At 37.9% G+C, this 23,547-nt stretch overlaps 1 protein-coding gene across 7 annotated transcripts in view; it reads left to right on the forward strand.

Annotated features, from left to right (window-relative positions):
• Positions 1-920: 920 nt before the first annotated feature.
• Positions 921-23,547, forward strand: part of ZBTB44 (zinc finger and BTB domain containing 44) — a 60,773-nt gene continuing 38,146 nt past the window's right edge. For 6 of the 7 annotated variants that reach the window (XR_013967572.1, XR_013967573.1, XM_080816840.1 and 3 more), the window contains exon 1: positions 928-1,496. The gene's annotated coding sequence lies outside the window, so the exon portion shown is untranslated. Of the gene's footprint in view, positions 1,497-23,547 lie in introns of all 7 variants that reach the window. The other variant, XM_080816837.1, reaches the window with a different exon arrangement.

The following is a 23,547-nucleotide window of genomic DNA, read 5'->3' on the forward strand; positions in this document are numbered from 1 at the left end:
GGCTTAGGGCTCTGGGAGTTTTAACATTTTAAGAGATTCTGCAGTTGACCAAGAACTCTAAAATCCCCGAGACAGTACCTGTCACTTCGGGGTGCTCCACACACTCCCCCCGCGGTAAGGCCCAGGAAAGTGATGGTGTAATAAAATGAGATTCGAGGTCGTGGAAAGAATAGGCATTTATACGTGCCCCCGTCTTGGGGGAATGAGATCGATTTGGGTGTTGATTTCTCCAGTCATTTCAGACCGCACTTCCTGCCAGATCGCCCAGGGCAATGCTATTACAATCTTAGGGCATTGAAAAAAATGCCAGTTCAAAAGGCGATTCAAAATCGGGGATACCGGCTGCGGGCCAGTTGTTTACAAAAAAGCGACCGCACCCCTCACGTGTTTGGCCACACATCTCCGCAGGCCTCAGTTTCCCAGTGTGAAAAATGGGCGGACTACCGGCTCCCCTCCCTCACTGAGAGAAAGGGGCTGGGTGTTCCGGTTTCGTCCCGGCTAACAGAAACCACTTGAGAAACGAGGAGTTTCTTTCGTTTTCAGTTGAAAGGGGAAAAAAATGCAATAAGCGTGAACCATGCTCAGAAATGCTTCTGTCAGTATAGGTGGGGAGCTGGCTGAGAAGAGGCTAGAGGAAGGCCAAACTAGGCAGTACTTCTGCCGCATATGAATGTAAATCCGCACGTGTGCACATACACAAACGCACACAGACCGTATCAAAATCCACGGGTGTGTAAGGAGACCTAACCACCTACAGTTCAAGCTCCAAGGACCAGGAGCGGCCTCTTCTGCGCTTGCGCATTAACCGCGTTTTCGCCACCCCACCCCACCCCACCCACCCTGCTGGCGCCCCGCCCCCGAGCTCGTCCTGCCCCGCCCACCTTCCCTCCCCTTCCCCAGCCCGGCCGCCCGCGCAGAGCACTGTGGGACACAAACAAAGTGCCCCCAAACAGGCTGGAGTGAGCGGAGCGGCAACGGCCGCGGCGCCGGCCCGCACGCGCGCGGCGGCGGCTCCCTCCCAACCTCCCCCTCCCCTCCCCTCACTCCCCTTCCCCTTCCCCACCCCGCCCCATCGAGAAAACGCGAGCCGTCGCCGCGCTCCCCAAACCGCCGCCTACCTTCGGCCAACCGCCCCCAACGGCCGCCAGCGCGCGGCTCTCCGGGCCCCCTCGCTCCTCCCCTCAGGCCCCTCCGAGAGCCGCGGGTGCTTCCCTCCCGCCGCTTCGCCCTCTCCCACCTCCCAGGCACGCTGCTGGTTGTGCCGCCATGCCCCAGCCACAGGCTGTCCACGGGCCTAGGCGCGGCGGCCCGAGATAGGGTCCCCTCAGCCTCCCCGGGGAGGAGAGAGGCAGCGAGCCGCGCGCTCCGCCCCCTCCCCCCGGGCTGTCGCCGCCGCCGCCGCCGCCGCCGCCGCCACCTCGCCGCCTCAGCCTGGCGGGGAGGAGGAGGAGGAGGAGGAGCACCAGGCCTCCGGGCCCCGGCACCGCCGCCCTCAGGTAATGGGGAGAGGGGGGCGAGCGGGCCGCTTGGCCCCAGCGGGGGCAATAACCAGCCACTCCTCGCCGCCAGTGCCCTCGGGGTGCGTCCGCCCAGGGGCTGACACCACGCGTCCCCCATCTGGCGCTGGACGGAAAGGAAAGCCTGATCTTGTCACCCAATCCGCTCCGGGAGACACCCCATAGGGTCCCCTCAGTGGCATTTAATCCTTCAAGGAGGAGACTCGCCTTCGGCCCCCCAGTTAGAAATCACCCCGATCGTCCAGGGTGCTCCCCATCATTTGCATGCCCATTTGCCCAACACCCTAACCCAAAGAAGGCAGAGGTGTTACCTCCTCTCACCTGGTCGAACCGGAGACCTTCCCCCCACCTCCCCCTACCCCCGTCTCCCCTGCTGCTTTTTCTCTGGTACTGGAAAGAAAAGGATGGCACTCTTAAAAAATAATAACAAACACCTCTTTTTCTTCGCTACCTGAGGATCACTCTGCATCTAGTCATTTTCTGCTGGCCTAGCCAGAAAAAAAGGGGTTACCTGCAAGTGAAATGACAAGTACATTAGAACTGATGAAAGGAAATCGCTTCCTTGTGAGTTCTATGAATCTTAACCAGAATTTAGAATAAAGACTAGTAATTGTGTACTTTATTGGAACTTACAGAAATGAAGAGAAAAACTTAAGTTTTTTTCAACATATAAATATATCTGTTGAGGTCAGGAAGAAATTCTCTTCCACTTATTTTCTTACAGGTTTTTTCAGATACAGACTAACACCATAAGCACATAAACAATTTGATAGGATGGCAAATAGTTTGGCTTGGTAAAATTTTTGTGATTTCCTTTTGCCTAGGCTTTCAGTTAGAATTATTGGATTAGAAAAAGTATTATATAAATCTTCATTTCCCTCATCACTTCACATTAACTGCCAGTGGATTAATAATATTTAATTGTACCTAATGTAGTTTCCTTATCACGCAATGTGAAAATAATGAAAGAAATGTTTTCCTGTAGTCTTGTATTTTAGGAAGATAACATTCATTAATTATGGAAACCAGATTTACTTATTTTGTGCACTACAGGCATTTTACATATGTGATCTTATTTAATCCCCAGAACAACCTAATGATTTAGATACTATTACTTGAATTTTATATAGATGAGACAAATAACACAGCTAGAAGTGAAAATTGTACCCGGATATAATCACAATGTAAGTATATTTCTGCTTTGCCTCTTAGTACGGGAACACTTTTTCAACTTTATTATGAAAAATTTGTTTTAATGAAATTGAGAAAGAAATAGTGAATACTCCACTGTATAGATTCAGTGAGTGACATTTATTGTTCCGTCCTCACTTCTCCCTTTCAGTGTCTCTGTGTGTGTGACCATTTGAAAGTAAGTTGCATACATCAGGACCCTCAACTATTTGAGCATGCATTTCCTAAAAATAAAGGACATTCTACTTATCATCGTTATCAACACCTTTCTAAATTAACAATCCGTATGCAGATTTCCTCTTTATTCTAAAATCTCCTTGAGAAATTTGTCCTTTTCTGTATTCAGTCAAGATTAATGTATTGCATTTGATGATTATGCCTTTAATCCCCTTTTAAAAAGAATAATACCCATCTCCTTTTTTTCTAACACTTAATTGACCAAACCAGTTGTCTTACAGAATGCTCCCGCAGTCTAGACTAGTCTGTTTCTTCTTAGTGGCATTTAACTTACTCCCCAACCCCTTGAATTTTCTGTTACTGGAAGTTAGATCTAAAGAAAAACTCAATTAGCTAGAGGTAAAACTTCCTTTGGCAAGAATAGGGGATACTATGTACTTCATACTGCTTCATAAACTGGTATATAATGTCAGATTGCTATACTATTAGTGATGCCAAATGACCACTAAAGTGGTGACTGCCAAATCTGTTATAAGGGTGTGGTTTGCTGTTTGTGATTTGTACATCATCTTGGGGTAATACTTGACACCAAGCAAATATCCTGTTTCTGGCCACCTTTTGCTTAGTGATTTTAACACTCCTTGGTGGCTCTTGATTAAATCAGTTTTATGGAGATTAAAATGTAAAAAAGATTTCCTTCATTAGCTAGGGGTAAACTAAAGTTCCTCCTACAAATGTGCAGTAAATGCTTAATTCCTTCCCCTTGATTATCAGTATTCAGAGAAAGGATTGGAGAAATAGTTACCCCAGTGGTTGCAAATGAGATTTCTTTCTTTCTTTCTTTCTTTTTTTTTTTTTTTTGCGGGATACACTTTGGACTCATGGTTTTTAATGTATTTATTCATTTTTTTAATAACTGTTACAGTCATTTTTCTTTTTGATCAGATTGTCCCAGATTTGGATAGTAGGAACCTTTTCAACCTGGCTCCTGTGTCCTTTTTTTTTTTTTTTAAACACTCCTGATTGCCATTGGAGCATTCTTGGAGTGCTTTCAGGCACAAGATACCCAAGGCTTACCTTGTTACTTTCTTTGTTCTAGATCTGGAATGGGCTGTTTATCTAAGGAGTCTTGGTTCTGTTTGATGAGAAAGGGTATATAGAAACCAAGATCAGGATGTGGATATATTCATTGCTGCTGGAGTGTCATTGCTTTGAGACCCTTTCAGAGGAAAGAACTAAAAAATGGTTTTTTGCTTATTTGTTGAATTCTAAATTTATAGTGATATATCCAGTTCAAATTTAACATAGCAGACTTTTCCTTAACTTCTCTGATTTTATATTTGTCTCTTAAATGAAAATCTTGGTGCAAAATATAAAGGGTATATAATCAGTATTTATGGTGTTCAGAAGTCACTTGAAATACTTTTCTGTTTATTTAAGCTACCAATTTGATACAGTTCATTTGTTTTATTTATTATTTTGGGGTTTTCTTTATTTTTGAATATGTCAAATATATGGTTCAATACATAGTTCAAAAGACAACTATTTTTAAAAGTATGGTTAAAGAAGCCTCACCCAAATTAATTTTTAAGATGAAGTAGGCCCTTTAGTATCTAATATATTCTCATATGTTGCAGAAGGCTTAGCAGTATGTTACTTCCTTAAAGTGATGTAGGAGTAATTTTAAATTTTGCAATTAGATTCTGATTCCTCTGGCAAAGAGAAAGAATTAAGACTAATCCTTGAAGGTGAGCAGAAAAATACATTTCAAGCTTTTGCACGCTATACTTGAAAATCAAGTCTTTAAAGAGGTATGGAGAGGTGGCAGTTTTATGAATCCATCTACTTGTATGCCACAAAAAAACCTGATATGCAGTCTGTGGATATAAAAGGCTTTCGGACATGGGATCAGTGACAACAGCATGTTTTGTTTGGATTGGGCAAAATTTGATAGAAATTATAATTATGTGTTCAAATGAGAGTTTAGGAGGGAGCAGTGGTTGTCTAAAGTGGGCAGAGGACAATTAGTCAGTTTATCTCAATCACCTACCACCCAGGTACTATAAAAAGCAAAAGATGCGCCCCATATGTTTTCCTCTTTGTATGCTATCTCTGCTTTGGGTAACAGAGTGAACATCAATTTCCTTCAGGGAGTGGAGTGGGAAAATGGAGAATGCCTGTGCTTTGGACTCATTCATTTATTCTGTCCTCAATCTCAGTAAAAAGAGATTTCCTAATATTAGAACACATAAAGTAAGGGGGGAAATGTCACAAACAATTGCATAGGTATGTATAACCACATAACAGGTAGAACCAATTGTGATAGAATGAAGGGGAAAATACACTAACAATAATTGCTAACATTCGTTGAACGCTTTCAGAAAGTCAGCATTGTACTAAACATTTTATTTCATTTAAATTTCATTTAAATTTCACATTAACTCTTTGATATGGCTGCTAATATCTTATTTTGCGAGTAAGGAAGCTGTAATCCAGCTTTCACACTCAAGTCTGTCTTCAGAATTAGCATTATACTACTTTGGCATACCTCATAGCTAAATATAATGGGTAGTAAAATATATTTCATTGACCATGAATTAAAGGAAGTACACGACTGATGTTTGTCCTATAGCAACACTGAAGATTGTATGCCAAGAGCCCCAAGTGCCCGTCATATCTGTTACACATCCTTAGTATATCAGACTTTGCTTCAGAAACTGCATTTAGATACCATTTTAATAGGCATTTAAATAGAGCATCAGGGCGCCTGGGTGACTGTTGATTTCGCCTCAGGTCATGATCTCGGGAGCATGCGATTGAGCCCCACTTCTAGCTTTGCGCATGCAGAGTCTGTGTGGAATTCTCTGTCTCCCTCTCCCCACCCCCCATTCCTGCCCCCTACATGGTCTCTCAATAAATGGATAAAACTTTGCATAAGTGAATAAATAAGCATCAAAAATCAAGATGGATTGGTGGATGGATAGATACGTGATAAAACAAGTATAATAACGTTAACGGTAGAATCTAGGTATGGTTATGCACATATTCACCTGTAAAATTCTTTAAATTTTGATCCATCTGAGATTTTTCATAATAAAATATCAGGAGTGATTAATAATATATTGTTATTATAAAACATTATTGATAGTTCTGTAAAAACCAGTAACATGCTATATTCTCTATACCTACAGTGGTTCTCTTAAATTTTTAGTAAGTCTTCCTAGCCCTATAAAGGATAAAAATTGTCACCGAAAATGATCAAGAGTCAAAGACTGTTGTAAAGGGTTTTACTTCATCAGTTCAGAGGCTCTTAATTAATTCGGCTCCCTCCAGCTATCGTTTTTAATATCTTTATAAATATTATATATATTAAATTTGTATATGTACTTTTTCCCACCTATGATGTTCTGATACTTGGTAGACTGCTGTTGAGCATACTTTTCATGTGAGCTTTTTGGGCTTTTTTTTTTTTTTACTTTAAATGCCTCACATTGACAAAAGAAACAGTTCTCAGTGTACCTAAGAATGATTGGGAGAAACTTATCCCCTGGTGGACTGAAAGCCACATTAGTTTTCTTGTTCTTTATATTGGAAATGCATTACCCCATTTTAGACAGTGAGCTGGAAATCTCTAGATTCTTAGTCATAGAATCTAAAATAACGATTGTATACGTTAGATTTATATTATACTCCTGCTTGAAGGGCATATTGACTTATTACATTAATTTCTTCGCTAATATTATTAGTGCCAAGGGTGACCTTAGCTAGCACATTTTTACGTAACTGATTTTGGAGTAAATCACTTGACTTGTATCATCATGGTATTTCATATTGATAATTCTGTCTTAGAATAGTGAAAACTGATGGATGAAACTTATTAATGTCTCACTCTTGGAGAACAGAATCATCCTTGTTTATACATTGAGTGTTCTGTTTTAGTAATTTTTTGGTATAGCTTTAAACACTTGAAAATGTTTTATAAATGATCAGTTTGTAATGTCAGTTCTGTATTGCTATCCTACAGCAGTTAAAATGTATGTATTTCTGTATGTTGAGGGGATTTGGTATTTATTTGGTTTCGATTGTTTTTGGTGCATTCAGCATAACTACAGATATCTTGGGGGTAGCATATAACCCAAGACTATGAATCTCTGAAATCAGGATTTTGTAGAACTTCTACCCCTCTGACTTCTGAAACAACTTTAGATAATTATTTTTAAATTATTTCCTTTTAATTCAGATCTTAACCTAAGTGTCTGATCCTCACCTACTTTTAGCAAGCAGAAGCAAACATATGTAGTACTAGTCTCTATTAAATATTGTATTTGTGCTCTCTGATAAAATTGAAAAATCTTTGGTCTAAACAAAAATAAAATGTTAAAGTTTCCAGGATTCAGGCATACTTGTTTTGCTTTGTTTCGTTTTTCTCTTACTGCTGTTGTTTACTGGGGAGGGAGGGTGTTGTATAGTTTCTTTCTTCTACTTTTATTTTTTTCTCCTTTTTACATTTTGACTACCTCTGTTTCCCCCATTTTTTTTGTCTCTTTGCTTCTCCTTTCTGCTTTGGATCTTCCAACACTGCTCATTTCCTTTTTTGTAGCTTTCTTTTACTTGATGAGCACAGTTGCTCTATTTTTGATGCCTTTTCCATGCCTTATAAAATTATACAAACCATACCTGTATGAGAATTATTTCTATTTACAGGAATTACTGCCTCTCTTTGTTTTTTATTGTTTCTTCCTCGTTTTTTCTACTTCCTTCAGTTAGGTTTACTTAGCTTTACTTTGAGAGCTAGCACAGCATAGTGTTAAAAGCACACACTGAGTTCAGATCTTGACTCTTAAACTTACTGTATGTGGTTTTGGGCCAGTTCCCTTAACTTCTTTGTGCTTCGTTTTCCTTACCGGTAAAATGAAGATACAAAAGTGATACCTATCCCAAGATTGTGTGAAAATTAAATTATTTAATATGTAAAAATACTTAGAACAATGTTTGGTGTATATTGAGTACTATATAAGTATTAAGTATTAAGTATTAATTAATGATAATTGTTCTTTTAAAAAAAAAAAACTAGTTCAAAGCCATAGATTATTTTTTGGCAGTTTATTGAGATAAAACTAAAAAGCCGTAGGTTATTGCCACTACAAATTTGTGATTTCCCAGTTTTATTTGGGTCTTCAGTACCTCTTAGCCATCATTATGGGGTTTTTTCTCTACATTTTTCTCATGTTTCATTTTCCTCAAAATTGTACTTTTATCTTTTCTCTTCTCAGCAGTCTTCCTCTACCTGTAGTTTCAAAGAGAAATAACATAAAAGCCAAAGCTATCAGACAAGAACTCTCACTACTTGTCACCACCCACCTGTAAACTTAACTGTAACTGCACCTTTCCTTTTCTCTTTTTTCCTATCACTGGGTCTCCTTCTGTTTAAGGCTAATTTTTTTACTCATGTACTGAATCTAGTTTCTCCCTATCTAGGGACCTTGTGCTGTCTATTATCGCTGTTTCCTCTGTCTTTAACTTTTCCTTCTTCTCTAAGTCTTTCCAACCACTGTCAAAACATTCTATATTTTACTATAATAAACACAATATATCTGGGGAGGAAACATTCTCTAGTTTCTCCCATTCTATAAAAATACCAGTATCCTCCCTTGAGCCCTTATTTCCCTCCAACTAACTCCCTTGCTCTATCTTTAGAAACAGACTTCTTCAGATTGAATTGTCTCTACTTACAGTTTTCACTTCCTCATTTCTGTATACTCTTTTTCTTTGTTGCAGTCTGACTCTACTATGTGCTGTTATAAGGTCATCAGTATTCCTTGTGGCTAAATCGAGTAGACTGGTTTATATCTTATGTGACCTATCAGCAGCACTGACACTAACAACCACTCCTTGAAATACTCTGCACTCTTGGTTTCTGGGACATTCTACTTTCCTGGTCCTTCAGAATAACTTTTTTCCAGATTTTCTTTTTGCTGCCTCCTACCGTCTCTTTCCTCCTCTTGCTTTTCTTGATCATTTTAGCTAAAAGTTTATCAATTTTGGATCCTAGATAATGATTCTCTTTAAAGGACCAGTTGGGCTTTAATTTGTTCTGGGTCTGTTTCCTACTCTATGTCTGTGCTTCATTTCCTTCTGTTTATTTTGAGCTTGCTTTGCACTCTTTCTAGCTTCCTAAAGTAGAACACTAGGCCATTGATTTTTTTTTTTTAATTATAGTGAAATACAGCTTTAAAGACTTGTTACCTTAACTATTTTAAGTGTAGAGTTCAATGGCATAAAATACATTCACGCTCTTAATGCAACCATCACTGCCATTCATCTCTAGAACTCATCATCTTGCAAAACTATAGCTCTGTACCCATTAAACAGTAACCCCCATTCTCCTCCCTTCCCCAGCCCCTGGCACCCACCCTTCTACTTTTTTTCCTGTGAATGTGACTACTCTCTAAACCTCATATTGGTATTAGACAATGTCCTTTTGTGACTGGTTTATTTCATTTAGCATAGTTGTCCTTAGGATTTGTTCATATTGTAGTGTGTATCAGATTTCCTTCATTTTTAAGACTAAATAATATTCCATTGTGTGTATACCATATTTCCTTTATCTTCCATTGATGGACACTTGGAGTACTTCTACCTTTTGGCTATCGTGAATAATGGTCCCATGGATATTTGTGCACAAATATATGTTCATGTGCCTCCTTTCATTTCTTTAGGGTATATACTCAGAAGTAGAATTGCTGGATAATACGATATTCTATTAAGTTTTGTTTTTTTTTTTAAGATTTTATTTATTTATTTGACAGAGAGAGACACAACCAAGGAGGGAACACACAAGCAAGGGGAGTGCTTCCGGCCAAGCCAGGGAGCCTGATGCAGTCCTCCATCCCAGGACCCTGGGATCATGACCTGAGCCGAAGGCAGATGCTTAACAACTGAGCCACCCAAATGCCCCTCTATTTTTTAAGTGTTTTAGGAACCCCCATACTGTGTTTCACAGTGGCTATACTTAATATTTCCACCAACAGTGCACAAGGATTTTTTTCTTCCACATCCTCACCAACACTTGCTACTTTTTGTGTGTTTTGTTGTGTTTTATTTTATTTAATAAGAGCCATTCTGATGGGTAGGAGGTGGTAGGTGTGTGATTATAGGCCACTGATTTTTAGACATTCTTTTCTAATACATGTATTGAAAACTATAAATATTACCCCAAGCAATGCTTTAGCAACATCCCACAAATGTTAATAATGTATTTTAATTATTACTCAGTTAAAAATACTCTCCAATTTACTTTGTTGATTCCTTCAGTCAACATGTGAATTATTTCAATATTTTATTTCCAAATATTTGGGGTTTTCTTGATAACTCATTGATTTCTAATCATATGTGTTTATGTATGGTGAAAGAACATTTTCTTTTTTTTTTTTCCCTTTGAGAGAACATTGTGTGCATTCATTCATTTAAAATTTGTTAAGATTTGTCTTAATGGTCCAGCATATCTGTCTTGATGAGCATACTGTGTTGCACTTGAAAAGAGTATGTATTCTGCACTATAAATATCAGGTCAAGGTGGTTGATGGTATCACTCAGATCTTTTATGTCTTTAGTGACTTCAGAGTAGGAGCTAGTTCTGTCAGCTATTGAGAGGGATATTAAAAGTTCCAAGTATTATTGTGTATTGTCTTTCTCCTTAACTCTGTCAGTGTTTACTGCTTATATTTTAAAGCATTGTTATTAGGTGCACACACATTTCTTACTGTTATACACTTCTATCTCTGATAATATTTTTGTCTTGAAGTCTGTCTGATAATAGAAATAGGGAACTCAGCCTACCTATCTTAATTGTTTGCATGGTAAATCTTCTAACATACCTGTGTCCTCTTATTTATTTCTTAAAAAGAGCATACAGTTGGGCTTGCTTTTTTATTCCTATTCTGCCTTTTAGTTGAAATGTTGAGTCCATTAAATCAAGTCCAGAATCAAATTGTTGGCAGGGTTGTTTCCTTCTGAGGGAAGGAACCTATGAGGAATATCCTATGCCGTTCTCTTTGCTTCTGTTAGTGCCATGGCTTCTGGCAGTAGGTCTCCAGGCTTTCCTTGGTGTTCTCCCTGTGTGTCTGTCTTCATTCAAATATCCCCTTTATGTAAGGACATCATAATTATCTCATTTTTAAAAAGGATTTTATTTATTTGAGAGAGAGAGAATTAGCAGGGGAGAGGGGCAGAGGGAGAAGGAGAAGTGGAGTCCACTGTGTGGCTTGATCCCAGGACCCCGAGATCAGGACAAGAGCCGAAGGCTGACGCTTAACCAACTGAGCCACCCAGGTGCCCCCCCAATTACCTCATTTTAACTTGATTACCTTTGTAAAGAGCCTGTTTCCAAATCAGGTAACATTTTTAGGTACTGGGGATTATATTAATCATATGGGGGGGGGGAATACAGTACAATCCATAATAAGACACATTTAAAGTTGGCAGCAATGTGAAGGCCTGTTGGATAAAGTCACTGTAGTTGTGTTTCTAAAGGAAACACATTGAAACTCTTGAGTACTTGATGTGAGTGCTTAAAAACTCTTTAGGGAAGAAAAGAAATCTCTTTAAATGCTAATTAGCTAAAACGGACTTGAATTTAACTTTCTCATATAAGGATCCCAAAGAGCGAATAAGATCTGTCCTTTCTTTAAGCTTGCTTTCTAATAATAATGAATTGATATTAACAGCTGATATTCCTTACATACTGTGATTGAATCCTTATGAATGGCAACATGATGGGATAGGAGGAAGGGACTAGGAATTTGAATTTTATAGTCAAATAGACTTCTGTTCAAATCCTGATTTTATTATTTATTTATAGGACAAAGGGCAAGTTAATTGTACCTTTGATTTCCTCATTTATAACCAGATTTTCAAATCCCTTTCTCAGAATCATGAGCCCAGAGTGAGATAAAGACACCTGGTGAATTACTCAATATATATTAACTAATCTTCCCTTAATGTAGAAATTAACAATCAGCATGACTCTGGCTACAAGCAATGAGAGGAAATTCTAATAGTTCAGTTACTGGTTTAACTGATTTATTAAATCCTGGTAAATCTCAGTCTCTTTCTTAAACTCTGAAGTGATTAAAATCTTTGATTAAAAAATGGCTAGTTATAAAAGTTAAATGTTTTTTTTTATAGCTCAGATACAGTGATCCATCTGAAATTCTTTCTGAAAACTTAATAAACACTTAAGGAAGACCCGTGGGAAATAAACCATTGTCAAATTAAAGATCACATACACTTTTATTACTGTTCGGAGAAAGTAAAAGTGTGTTCTCAAATATGAGTACTCAGTGTGAATCTGTTCTAAAAAGTATACTTCCTTTCATAGAAGAATACAGGTATTTGTTTTTGCTTTAGAACAAAATTTAAAATTGTGGTACTGTAACATTTGTAAAAAATTGATTGTTAATGATAATGAAAAACATCTTAATTTAATAACTTTCTAGAGAGAGAAGTAATTGAGTTGCAGTTTTCACTAGTTCACTTACATACATTTTCTGTGTAGTTTTAGCATGAAATTTTTTTTTTATAAACATATAATGTATTATTAGCCCCAGGGGTACAGGTCTGTGAATCGCCAGGTTTACACACTTCACAGTACTCACCATAGCATATACCCTCCCCGATGTCCATAACCCCACCACCCTTTCCTGACACCCCCCGCCCCGGCCACCCTCAGTTTGTTTTTATGACATTAAGAGTGTCTTATGGTTTGTCTCCCTCCCGATCCCATCTTGTTTCATTGATTCTCTTCCTACCCCCCAAACCCACCACGTTGCAGCTCCACTTCCTCATATCAGGGAGATCATATGATAGTTGTCTTTCTCCGATTGACTTATTTCGCTAAGCATAATACCCTCTAGTTTCATCCACGTCATTGCAAATGGCAAGATTTCATTTCTTTTGATGGCTAGCATGAAATTTTTATCTTGAGTTATGGCTCTTCTGGGTTTTTTTGTTTGTTTTATGGCTCATCTGTTCTTAAACTTTGCATGTTGTATATGTTAAACTCTGATTTATTCAGCATTTTTTAAGTGCCCTCTCTGTGTTAGGGAGAATACACACAGAATACATATAGCCTCAGCCTCTTACACTTAGCATGTGGATCCGTAAGACCACAAGATCTACAAACAATTGATTGCCTATTATACATAAACTACTGAGGTAGAGCAGTGGTTCTTTTGTGGCCATAAAGGGATGCCCAGTGAGAATCACTGCACTATGATAACCGGTGTTTCTAGTAAGAATATAATAGGTAAATGGTATAGAGGCAGAAATGATTAAGAACCTCCAGGTGTATCCAAATGAAGACTTTGCATAAATGTTCGTAGCACCTTTACTTGTAATAGCCTCAAACTGGAAATAACTCAAAAGTCTGTCAACAGTTAAATGAAAAACAGATTCTGATATATCTATACAATAGAATAGTACTCAGCAGTAAAAGGAATAAAAATTCTTGAGCCCAACAATGTGGATGAATTTCAAAATAATTTTATCCAGTGAAAGAACCCAGATAAGTAATAAAGTCTGTATTGTATAATTCTATTATATAAAGTTCTGGAAAATGCAGCTAATTTAAAATGAAAAGCAAATAATTAGTTGCTACAGAAGAATAGGAGGGAAAAATTGCAAAAAGACACAAAGAAACTTCCAGGGGTCACAGAAGTTTTCCTTATCTTGATTGTGGTGATGATGTATATGTCAAAACTAGTCAAATTGTATACTTTATATGCAATTTATTGTACATCAGGTATATCTCAAGTACTTAAAAAATGTGTTTTAAAGAACACAGGTATTTTCAATTTCATTAATATATTAGAATTGTCCCTGGAGAAATGGGGAGTAAGCCCTGGTGAAACCTAAGTTGGTACTCTATCAAATGCCAAATTAGGGGTCAAGACCAAAAGTACTGTAGGAGTTAGGTGAAGGGAGGGGCAGCATTGATTAAAGTTAGGATAGGATTTAATTAAAGTCAGAGTCCCTGATTTGGAGCCCCTGTTAGGCTACTTATTTTCTCTAATACTGTTTTTCTTCATCTTTAAAGGGGTTTCCTCATATATTTCACAAGGTTTTTAACATCCAAAGAATACATATTTGAAAACACATTATAATCTGAAAAGTACCATACAAATGAGAGGTATTGCTGGCATCTAGGGTAGAAGGAAGAACAAGTATAGTATTTGACCTGTTGAGACTGATAAGGAGGGGATTCTAAGAAGTGACCAGAGGTAGGGGAGGTGGAAATATGTGTGATATATTTGGAGAAAAATCAAAATCAGTTTGGAGCAAAGAGTTGATGTTGGAGAGTAGAGAGGGAAAGACAGTAGCCTAAAAAATGTAATAGAGTGGATGGAGCACCTGGATGGCTCAGTCGTTAAGCATTTGCCATCAGCAAAAGTCATGATCCCCCACAGTCCTGGGATCCAGCCCCACATCGGGCTCCCTGCTCTCCAGGAAGCCTGCTTCTCGCTCTCCCACTCCCTCTGCTTGTGTTCCCTCTCTCACTGTATCTCTCTCTGTCAAATAAATAAGATCTTAAAAAAAAAAAAAGTAATAGAGTGGAGAGAATACGAGACAGAAAGATTAGCATCAGGATATAAATTGTTAATTACAGCCCTATGACTTTAGGTAAGTCACTTATTCTCTCTGCTTCAATTTCCTTACCAGCGTAAAGGGAGGAGGATAATGCACCTTATCTCAAGGATTTTATATATTGAAATCAATATCATATGTATATAAAAGTGCTGAAAAGAACAAGGTGTACTGTATAGGGTTTGTTTCCCGAGATAAGGTGTGAAGTAGTAAGTACTGGACTCATATGATTATATTTTAGAGAATATTTGAACAATGGAGAATATCTGAATGATGGTGATGGATTAATTCAGGATTGGTGAGACTAAAGAGAGGGAGACCAGTCAGGATATTTAAGTAGTCCAAAGCAGTGGTTAATGGAGAAAGGAAAAGATGGATATGAGATAGGTCTTAGAGACCAAGGCTGTGTTAGGAGGAAGAGAAAGATAGAAGTTGTATTTGTTTACTGTGGCTGTTGTGTTATAAATGTCATGAGCTGGATGGCTTAAAAGAAACTAATTCTCTCAGGGTTTTGGAGGCCAGAGGTTCAAAGTCCATATCACTGCTTTGAAATGAAGATGTTGGCAGGCGCTCCTTCTGAGTGGCTTCCACATGGCTCTGGGGAAAATCCATTCCTTGTCTCTTCTCGCTTCTGGTGGCTGCAGGCAGTGTATGGTTTGTAGCCACATCACTCTGATTGCTGCTCCATCTTCACATCACCTTCTCTGATATGGGTGTCAGATTTCCTTTTACTTCTTAAGGGTGCTAATGTTTGTATTTAGGACCCACCTGGATATTCCAGGCAATCTCCCTATTCCAAGATACTTACTCTACCTGTAAAGTCTTCATCATAAAAGTAACATTTGCAGACTCCAGGCATTAGGACATAGACATATTGGGGGGGTGACCTTTTTAAGTCTGTTGCAGAAGTCATAGATGACTTTTGCTTTTTTGGATTGGTGGTATCATTGGCTGCAGAACTTCAAGAGGAAGAGTACATAGGTGAGGAATGATGATGAATTCATTGACCTGTTGAGTACCTATGGGGCATCTGTATGTGAATATTCATTTTGTTTTTCAGAAAACCTTGAGTCACGTGACTTAAACATTAAAGACATTTATTATTTCACACAAAAACAACAAGAAATCCTGGAGTAAGGTAGCTTCAGAATTGGTTATTCATAGCAATTCAGTGACATCATCAAGAATCCAAGTTCTCAACTTTTTGCTTTGCCATCTGTAGGCTGTCTCCTTATGGTTCCAAGATGGCCCACGTAATTCTAGGCTTGTATGCTTGTTTTTTGTGGTTTCTTTGCTTGTTCTAATCAGCTAACCCCTGAGGCTCTCAGCAAGTTCTGTTCCTTTTAGGTAAGCCTTTTTCTTGACTGTGTTTTACAACTACATGGAACTATTACATCTACATTGCACATTTGTTGAAGCAGGTCCTCCTGATCCTCCCCTCCACACACACATGACATATGACACTCCTTTATGATTATCTTAAGTGACCGTGGATTTTACTACTTTTGATATGCAGATTTGAAGAAAGGGAAGCATCTTTCTCTGGTCTGGTTCAGAAGTTTAAGCCTCCAATTCACCTCGCTTAGCCTTTAAGTTCTGGTCTGCACATTTCTAACCATCTCTTGATTTAACATTAAACATTAAAGTAGTGGTTAATGTGTGGGGACTCTCCTGGCAATCCCCAGAACCTTTCAGAGGATTTCCAAGGTCAAAACAATTTTATAACAGTATTAAGATATTGTTTGTTATTTTCATTCTTATTCTCACAGTATTCCGTGGAGTTTTCAACAGACTGAATGCAGATGCAGAAATAAGAATTCAGCTTATAGGGACACCTGGGTGGCTCAGTGGGTTAAAGCCTCTGCCTTGGGCTCAGGTCATGATCTCAGGGTCCTGGGATCGAGCCCCACATGGGGCTCTCTGCTCAGCAGGGAGCCTGCTTCCTCCTCTCTGTCTCTGCCTGCCTCTCTGCATACTTGTGGTCTCCATCTGTCAAATAAATAAATAAAATCTTAAAAAAAAAAAAAACAATTCAGCTTATATTATAAGCCAGACTTTAAGCTATTTACAAAATCAGTACCACTCTTGCTTTTTCTTTTTTTGATCTGAGCATGTAGTTTTTAGAAAAATATGTTGTGTCAACACTTATTGGGCTTATTATTTTTAAAAGAATAATTATTTTTTACATATCTAACTTCTAATTTATAATATGATAACCATGAACAAAAGCTATTTGGGATTCTCAGTGGATTTTAAGAGTATACAGGGGATCCTGAGACTAAAGAGTTTGAAACCTTGCCCTCTAGTGCTGATGGTACTTTAACCACATACTCAAAAGTTCTTCCATTTCTCCAATCACATTTTCTTGTCACTTGCTGAGTATTATCAGTTAATCACATGGATGTCGCATCTTCATATGTTACAGGATTTGTTGTGGGTATTTCAGAATCATTCATACTATTCAGTGATATATCCCATTCATGGGGGCAGCATGCTTTCTCATTCTTTATTAATATGTTTATCTCAGCATTTTATTTCTGCCATAATCATATACCTCTGTTTATAATTTTTTAAAAGATTTTATTTTATTTTTTTAAGTAACCTCTACACCCAGTATAGTGGGGCTCAAACTTAAAACCCCAAGATCAAGAGTCACATGCTCTACCAGCTGAGCCAGCCAGGTGCCCCACATACCTCTGTTTATTAATATACTTTCAGCAATTCTTCTGCTTTTTATGCTTATTGACCATGCTGAATTTAATAGTATCCATAATGACAGAATTAAGCACAGAGAGAGCAAACTAAAGGAAATGAGAGAGCAAAGACTTAAATGGCCATGCAGGACCTTTTTTAACATTCTGGAGTATGACTTTGATTTATCAATAAATGTTCATCAGTAGAAAGTATATGTAATTTTTCCAAATTTATCTATGAAGGGACAGTAGCTGAGAAAAGATTTCCAGGTTTTGACAGGAGGTGAGGAGGTGGGTGACTAGGCAATAGAAAGTATCCATCATGAACAAAATTAGAAATTTTGCAGTGGGGTATCACTTGAGAATTTAAGTTCAGTTTTAAATGGTAAATTTGAAACAAGACAGACACATTCAGAGGGAATTGTCTAGCACTCTAGCTGGTCACTAGAAGCCCAGAATTGAAGTTCAGGAAGGATGATGGAATTAAGAGATTAAGATTAATTCAGACGGAGTTGATAGAGTCCAAGATCTATCAATAAGGATAGCTCATCTACTACTCAGTTCTGTACATATTGTAATAATACTGTGTGCTAGGCATTGGGTGCTTTCCATATTCTTATTTAATCTCATTTAACCATGATTAAGATCTAGATCTGTCTGAACTACAAAGCTTCCTAGCATACATGCTGTCTCCAGGCAACATCTAATGTATTAATTGGTAACAATTAAATATAGTGAAGTAAATAAAACTTAATTATATATGAGGTGGAGAAATTTGTTTAATTATATATGAGGTGGAGAAATTTGTTATTGGAGTTGGGCAGTGTGAAAAACTATAATTCTTTTAATTAATTAACCTGTAGTACTATGTCAAAAGACATCGTATATCCTTAGAGCAGTCTCTGTAGTTCAAAGAGACAGAGGTACTAAGAGTATTTATTGACATATCTATAATTAAAAACCTCAATAGCAATTGAGTTAGCAGGACTCCTGGGTGGCTCAGTTGGTTAGGCATCTGCCTTCAGCTCAGGTTATGATCCCAGAATCCTCGGATCACGTCTCACATCAGGTTCTCTGCTTAGTGGGAAGTCTTCTTCTACCTCCCACTCTCCCTCTGTGCTCCTCCCTACTCTCAAATAAATAAATAAAATATTTTTAAAAATATTTTTTAAAAATGAATTAGGATGTGAGATATATATATTGTGCTAGTAAGGTTTTTTTGGTTTTTTTTTTTTCTGGGTTTTTTGTTTGTTTGTTTGTTTTTTAACTTGACAGAGATCACAAGTAGGCAGAGAGGCAAGCAGAGAGGGAAGCAGGCTTCCCGCAGAGCAGAGAGCCCAATGTGGGGCTCGATCCAAGGACCCTGGGACCATGACCCGAGCCGAAGGCAGAGGCTCAACCCACTGAGCCACCCAGGCACAGGGGTGTGCTAGTAAGTTTATTAAAAATTCAAATTAGTGTTTTTAAAAGGTTTTATTGTAGATTTTTATATTTATAGATTGAAAGTTGCAACTATAGACATATTTTCCTGAGACATTTGGATCATCAGAATAGGCTAAGTTAGGTATTTTCACAGTTACTTTTTCTCTATGGGTTGTTTTACAGCAAATACTACACCTAAGACTCGGCTTTCAAAATTCTGGCTCAGTAGCAGTTTTTTTTCAGACATCATTTCGTTATAGAATTTGTCTGACTTTGTATCAGTTGACTATTTAGAAAGGTGTTTACTACAAGGAATCTTAACTTTTTCCCATCCTACTCTGGTTTTTTTAGTTGTATAAAAGCAGTTTGTCACTTTCAGGATAGTTGATTACTAATTTGAACAGATCGAATATGAGTTCTAGAAGTAGTAAGATAACAATTTTATTAACTGTTCTTACACTACTATTCTTACATTATTAATCAAATCAATGGAAAGAGTATTTGTTATAATTTAGTAGTTCAAGCTCCTGGTCCTGCTTTTAAATGTGATTTTTGTACAAAGCAGTGGATTCCCAAGAATCGAGTAGTCTGAGTCCTATCCCCATCTTCCATTAAGTTACTGACTTTGTTAGTCTTTCTGGACTATTTAAAAAAGAATGGTATCTGGCACCTGATAAGTATTTTGAACTAAAAACTTCTTAAACTGCAAATAATCTAATATCCCTTTCATCTTCAAAATTCAAATCCCCTCACTATATTTCTGAGGGTTTTTTCTCAGCTGAGGGGGAAAAAAATGTCTCATTTCAATCTATTCCTCCATCTTTTATCTCTTTAACTTCTACGATAACATTCGGGCCACAAATAATATTTGTTATTATAAATATTATATATTATCATATATGTTATAGATATTATAGTACATATACAGTATCAGTCCCAGAGTCAAGCCTCTGTCCGGCATATGGTTCCTCTGTAGACAATAGTCACTATATCAAAATGCAGTATTTCTCCATAGTCTATCTACAAAAACTAGTAATCTCCAGAGTTGTTATAGGAAGTCCTGTTCTTGACCAACTATAGTCAGGGTCCTCAAAGGAGCAGATCTTATCAGAGGTTTTGTGATTGTTACCTCTTTTTGTCGGTTGTGAGTTACAGCTAGAGCTTAAGGAATGGGGCTTCCATGGCTTAATTGCCCCATCTTATGTAAAGAACTTTTACTAAGGTATAGTACCATTAATAATTGTGACAATTATGAATTATCAGTTTGTGATTATTATGGTTACTTCAGTTTTATTTTATCTGTGAGTATCTGCTTCAGGGGTACAGGTCTGTGAATCATCAGTCTTACACAATTCACAGCACTCACCATAGCACATACCCTCCCCAATGTCCATAACCCAGCCACTCTATCCCTCTCCTCCAACCCCCCAGCAACCCTCAGTTTGTTTCCTGAGATTAAGAGTCTCTTATGGTTTGTCTCCCTCCCGATCCTATCTTGTTTCATTTTTTCCCTCCCTACCCTGCCTCTCAAATTACTAATATCAGAGAGCTCATATGATAATTGTCTTTCTCTGATTGGCTTATTTTACTTAGCATAATACCCACTAGTTCTGTCCATGTCATTGTAAATGGCAAGATTTCAGTTTTTTGATGGCTGCATAATATTCCATCACACACACACACACACACACACACACACACACACACACACATCCATCCCACATCTTTATCCATTCATCTGTTGAAGGACATCTAGGTTCTTTCCATAGTTTGGCTATTGTGGACATTAACATTGCTGCTATAAATGTTTGGGTGTGCGTGCCCCTTCGGATCACTGCATTTGTATTTTTAGGGTAAATACCCAGTAGTGTGATTGCTGGGTCATAGGGTAGCTCTATTTTCAACTTTTTAATGAACCTCCATACTGTTTTCTAGAGTGGCTGCACCAGCTTGCATTCCCACCAACAGTGTAGGAGGGTTCCCCTTTCTTCACATCCTCGCCAACACCTGTTGTTTCCTGACTTCTAATTTTAGCCATTCTGACTGGTGTAAGGTTGTGGTTTTGATTTGTATTTCCCTGATGGTGAGTGATGTTGAACACTTTTCCATGTGTCTGTTGGCCATTTGTATGTCCTCTTTGGGGAAATGTCTGTTCATGTCTTCTGCCTATTTCTTGATTGGATTATTTGTTCTTTGGGTGTTGAGTTTGATAAGTCCTTTATAGATTTTGGATACTAGCCTTTTATCTGATATGTCATTTGTGAATATCTTCTCCCATTCTGTCAGTTGTCTTTTGGTTTTGTTGACTTTCCTTTGCTGTGCAAAAGCTTTGGGCCTTGATTGAAGTCCCAGGAGTTCATTTTTGCCCTTGCTTCCCTTGCGTTGGCAGTGTTTCTAGGAAGAAGTTGCTGTGGCTGAGGTTGAAGAGGTGGCTGCCTGTGTTATCCTCAAGGATTTTGATGGATTCCTGTCTCACGTTGAGGTCTTCCGTGCACTTTGAGTCTATTTTTGTGTGTGGTGCAAGGAAATGGTCCAGTTTCATTCTTCCGCATGTGGCTGTCCGATTTTCCCAACACCATTTGTTGAAGAGACATTTTTCTCCTTTGGACATTCTTTCCTGTTTTGTCGAAGATTAGTTGACCATAGTGTTGAGGGTCCACTTCTGGACTCCGTGTTCTGTTCCATTGATCTATGTGTCTGTTTTTGTGCCAGTACTATACTGTCTTGATGATTATAGCTTTGTGATAGAGCTTGAGGTCTGGAATTGTGATGCCGCCAACTTTGGTTTTCTTTGTCAACATTTCTCTGGCTATTCGGGGTCTTTTCTGGTTCCATATAAATTTTAGGATTATTTGTTCCATTTCTTTGATGGTATTTTGATAGGGATTGCATTAAATTTGTAGATTGCTTTAGGTAGCATAGACATTTTCACAATATTTGTTCTACCAGTCCATCAGCATTGAACGTTTTTCAATTTCTTTGTGTCTTCTTCGGTTTCTTTCATGAGTATTTTATAGTTTTCTGAGTACAGATTCTTTGCCTTTTTGTTAGGTTTATTGCTAGGTATCTTATAGTTTGGGGTGAATTGTAAATGCGATCGATTCCTTAATTTCTCTTTCTTCTGTCTTGCTGTTGGTATGTAGAAATGCAACTGATTTCTGTGCATTGATTTATATCCTGACACTATTCCTGTTTGAGTTGTAGCAGTTTTGGAGTGGAGTCTTTTGGGTCTTCCACGTAAAGTATTCATGAGCAAATTAATGAGGATAAGTGAGCAAAGTATGAACTATACATCCATATTGCCTATAAGCAAGAATGATAAAATGAAAAAAATTGCAGTAACATACAGTGTAATTCTATAAATTTTATCTACATATGTGCTTGCCTTTTAAGTATCTGTGGAAAGGGTCAGAAAAAAATCAAGATTTCTTAATGTCAGAGCTTAGTTTTTACAGGTGAGATTGAACACACTCATTTTCTTTATATAAAAATGAATTTTTAAAAATATATTTAAATAGATGAACTTATTTCTTACACACTTTATAAAATCCGTTTGAGAATATCCTGCCAAAATTAAATCTGTGCTGCTATTTGCCTTTTGCCTTTGTTCCCTGCAGCTCTTTTGAGTGTCATCAAAATCTGGCCTTGCCGCAGAAGTTTTAGAAATACTTATGTGGTTGTACAGTAGCACATATGTGAGGATTCCATTTATATGTGGATTTATTTAATGCCACTGAACTGTACACTTAAAAATTATTAGAAGGGCAAATTTTCTACATTGTACACAATATTTTTTAAAAATCAGGCATTGCCCCTGGAGGTATATCGCACATGTAAACATTTGTTATATTTGTCACAGTTACATAAATTAATTAAAATAGTGATGATAGGGGTGCCTGGGTGGCTCAGTCGTTAAGCATCTGCCTTCAGCTCAGGTCATGATTCCAGAGTCTTGGGATCAAGTCCTACATCAGGCTCCTTGCTCAGTGGGGAGCCTGCTTCTCCCTCTCCCATTCCCCCTGCTTGTGTTCCCTCTCTCATGGTCTCTCTCTGTCAAATAAATAAATAAAATCTTTAAAATAAATAAAATACTGATGATAATTGCCAACTTTGAAAAAGAAATATGAACAGTTTAAAGCAGTAGCCACCCTCACTCAGGATAATACAGGAGAAATACCAGAACTTCATGGTTGTGATAACTTCCATCAAATGATTTAAGTATTAGAAGGCTATGGAACTAGGTGACCTCCAGGATTCCTCTCTACCTGGAGATTGTTTGAATTTGAGAGTAAACATTAGTTTCTTTAGTTAAAGTGGAGATTTAAAACCCATGGAAACAAACCAAATGTCCATCAGTAGGTGAATAAAATGTATATACATACAATGGAATGGAACCTTTAAAAAGAAAGTAAATTGATACCTGCTACAACATGGATGAACCTTAAAGACATTATGCTAAACAAAATAAGCCAGTCACATAAGGACAGATATTGGATAATTCCATTTTTATGAGGTACCGAGAATAGTTGGATTCATGGAGACAGAAAGTGGAAGGGTGGTTACCAGGAGCTGGATAGAGAATGAGGAGTTATTGTTTAATGAATACTGACTTACAGTATGGGATGATATAAAAGTTCTAGAGATAGGTAGTGATGATAGTTGCGCAACAGCATTAGTGTACTTAATGCCGCTGAGCTATATGCTTAAAAATGGCTAAAATAGTAAATTTTATGGCTATTTTGCCACAATAAAAAGAAACCTTAATTTACTGCTGTTAATTAAGTAACTTAGATGATGTAGGCATTTTAGGTTATAATGGAGTTCTAGAAAACTTTCTAAATAAAGTAATACTGGGCACATTACCAATACAATAAAACTGCTTTTTTATATACAGATACTACTTG

This window comes from Martes martes, assembly GCF_963455335.1.
Source record: "Martes martes genome assembly, chromosome: 10".
NCBI classification, from domain to species: domain Eukaryota; kingdom Metazoa; phylum Chordata; class Mammalia; order Carnivora; family Mustelidae; genus Martes; species Martes martes.